Source organism: Rhinolophus sinicus, chromosome 4, assembly GCF_057876585.1.
Source record: "Rhinolophus sinicus isolate RSI-liver-muscle chromosome 4, RSI-T2T, whole genome shotgun sequence".
Lineage (NCBI taxonomy): Eukaryota > Metazoa > Chordata > Mammalia > Chiroptera > Rhinolophidae > Rhinolophus > Rhinolophus sinicus.
Genome location: NC_142504.1, coordinates 25,427,051 through 25,430,577, shown reverse-complemented (window position 1 = coordinate 25,430,577; position 3,527 = coordinate 25,427,051). Strand labels below are relative to the sequence as shown.

Sequence of the window (3,527 nt, the reverse complement as noted above, 5' to 3'; positions counted from 1 at the left end):
GGGAAAACGTTCAGTTTCTCCACCAATTTTATCAGATTGTTTTTTGTTGAGTTGTATGATTTTTAAAATATTTTTTATATTAACCCCTTATCAGACCCATAATTTGCAAATATTTTCTACCATTTGGTGGTTGCCTTTCATTTTGTTGATGGTTTCCTTTGCTGTGCATATCATTCCACTTTTTGATTTTTGATTTTGCTGTCTGTTTTTTAGTTGTCTTAACCACAAAAAAACAAACAACAAAAAACAAACAAAAAAAATCATTGTCCAGTCCAATGTCAAGGAGTTTCTTATCTCTTTCCTTCTAGGAGTTTTATGGTATCATTTCTTATCTTAGTCTTCAATCCATTTTGAGTTAATCTTTGTGAGTGGAGTGAGTAGTCTGATTTCATTTTCTGCATGAGGTTATCCAGTTTTTACAGCACCACTAGTTGAAGAGATTATCTTTTTCTTATTTAGTGTTCTTGGCTCCCTTGTCAAATATTAGTTGACCTTATATGCAGGGGTTTATTTCTGGGTTGTCCATTTTGTTTCATTGATTTATGTCTATTTCTATGCCAGTACCATACTGTTTGAATTACTAACTTTGTAGCACAGCTTGAAATTAGGAGTGTGATGCTTTCAGCTTTGTTGTTCTTTCTCAAGATTGTTTTGGCTATTCAGGGTCTTTTCTGGTTCTATAGATATTTCAGGGGTTTTTTTGTTCTATTTCTGTGAAAAATGCCATTGGAATTTTGAAATTGAATTTAGATTTCTCTCAGTAGTATAAACATTCTAACAATATTAATTCTTATCCATGAACACAGGTTATCTTTCCATTTGCTTGTGTCTTCTTCATTTTTTTTTTTTTAAATCAAGGTCTTATAGTTTTCATTGTACAGATCTTTCAATTTTTTGCTTAGTTTTATTCCCAAGTATTTCATTGTTTTTCATGCTCTTGTGAGTAGGATAGTTTTCTTTATTTCTTTTTCAGAAAGAAATGAAATTTTGTTTAATTGCTAGTGTATAGAAATACACCTGTTTTCTGTATGTTAATTTTACATCCTACAATTCTATTGACTTCATTAATTAATTGCAACAATTTTTTTTCTTTTTTTTTTTTTTTCTGCCATGTCGCTTGCGGTTAAAAGGGCCACCGATGGAGAGCAGACAGCCCCAGTTATGCACAAGCGTGTGCTCTGGCGCTGCATGCAGCCTGACCCCCAGCGCACAATTTTGTTGTTGTTGTTGAGTCTTTAGGATTTTCTATATATAAAATCACATCATAAATAATGATAAATGTATTTCTTTCATTTCGATTTGGTGGCCTTTTATTCTTTGTCTTACCTAATTTCTACTCCTAGTATTGAAAAGAGGGTGAAGATAGGCACCCTTGTCTTGTTCCTGATCTTAGAGAAGCTTCCAATATTTCGCTGTTGATTATGATGTTGGCTGTAGGCTTATCATATACAGCCTTTATTATGTTGAGGTTCATTCCTTCTATACTCCATATGTTGAGAGTTTTAACCACAAAAAAGATGTTATATTAGCCAAATGCTTTTTCTGCATCTACTGACATAATTATAATTTTTATCATTCTATTAATATCACATATCAATTTGTTGATTTGCAAATGTTGAACCATTCTTGCATGCCAGGAATAAATTCCACTTAATCATGATGTATAGTCCTTTTAATGTGTTGCTACGTTATGTTTACTAGTATTTTTGCATCTATATTCATCAGAGATATTGGTCCATAGTTTTCTTTTCTTGTAGTGTCCTTGTCTGATTTGGTATGAGTTTGGGAGTATTCTCTCTTCTTCATTTTTTGGAAGAGATTGAGAAGGATTGGAACTGATTTTTCTTTATTTGGTAGAATTTGTCGATGCAGCCATCTGGTCCTGGGTTTTCCTTGATTAGGGGGTTTTTGATTACTAATTCAATCTGCTTACTCATTATTGGCCTACTCAGATTTTCTATTTCTTCCTGATTCTGTTTGGATAGGCTGTATGTTTCTAAGAACTTATTGTCTAAGTCACCTGATTTGTTTGCATATAATAGTTCATAGTAGTCTCTAATAATCCTATATATTTCTGTAGTATCAGTTTTAATGTCTCCTCTTTCATTTCTGATTTTGAATCTCTCTGTCTCTGTCTCTGTCTCTCTCTGTTAGTCTAACTAAAGGTTTGTCAATTTACAACTTCTTTAAGGGGAACTTTTATGATTACTTTGGATTAATTGTACTTATTCCATTGCAAAGTCTCAGTTATAGTGTATGCTCCAGTACATTGCAGTTAATACTTCTGTTTCTTCCTTAGTAACTTAGTAACAAGGATGATACAGTACACAGAATACACTCAACAAATGTTTGCTCAGTTTGTTCGTCTTTGTTGATTCCATTGGATAAGTGAATTGCCTCAGCATTTCTGTAGTGAAACATCTTCATTCCCCTTCTAACTATATTTTCATTCTTTATTTTGGTCCTGACTATGGGAGTCATGTACCTTCAAGAAAAACAAAACATAGCATTTCTACTCAGGAGGAGTTTGAAGGTGCCTCAGTACTTCCATTTTGTACATTGTGGATAGTCTATTTTACTCTTTTCTCCCCTGCTAACAAGAGAATTTTTGATTAAAAGTTTTTGAAGTAATTCGCCCTAGTGAATTCTAAAGACCACCAATAGCACAAATGTGTGATGATGGCTATGCTTTAGCGAAAATATATACAATGAATTTTTTGACAAAGCTTTGATCCTAATATTAGCATGCCCATCGTTTTTTGAGGTGATGAGAATATTCTAAAATGACTGTGGTGATGGTTGTTCATACCTGTGAATATAAAACAAAAAACCAAGAAACATTGAATTGCATTTTGAGTTGATTGTATCATATGTGAATTATATCTCAAAAATGTTCAAAAAATAAAGTTAATCCTTAGCTTGTTGTCTGAGATATAAGTGAAATAATGTATGGAAATTCTTAGCACTATGCCTCAAACACAACATGAACATAATAAACACCGTTGTTACTACCTCTTAACTAAGCTGTATAGGCATTGTAAACTGTTTATTCTATTTCTGGTTTCTCTCTTTTATCTCTCCTCTTCCTATGTTCTTTCTTTTATCTCCTCTATTACTGTATCTTACTCCACTGTGTCTTATCTAGGGACACTTGAAGCCATGATCTGCCTTTACTGAAACTTCTCAGTAAAAAAAAATGAGGGCTCGTGACCCTTTATCTTGACCGCGGATTTGTTTGTTTAAATTATAATAAAACTAATAATTAGCCATGCATAGCTTTCATTGATTATTAAAAAAGGGTAGTTTTCCTATGTCTCTGCTTTAAATAAGATGAAGAGAAGTTTTTTGGGTTTATATTTTATTCAGGTAAACTTACATTTTTCACCATAGCTTTTACCAAGAAAAATAACCCAAAATTATATGTGCAAATTTTTAATTGTTTTATTTTCCCTTAAATGATATTTACATAGTTAATTTTGATACAATAGGCTATAAACGTTGCAATTATAATACTATAGCCATATTTT

General features: G+C 32.2%; 1 non-coding gene across 1 annotated transcript; it reads right to left on the bottom strand.

Annotated features, from left to right (window-relative positions):
• Window positions 1-1,108: 1,108 nt before the first annotated feature.
• LOC141567026 (small nucleolar RNA SNORA76) lies at window positions 1,109-1,209 on the bottom strand. The gene has a single exon (XR_012489425.2). It is a non-coding gene; the product is annotated as a small nucleolar RNA SNORA76 (small nucleolar RNA).
• Window positions 1,210-3,527: the final 2,318 nt, after the last annotated feature.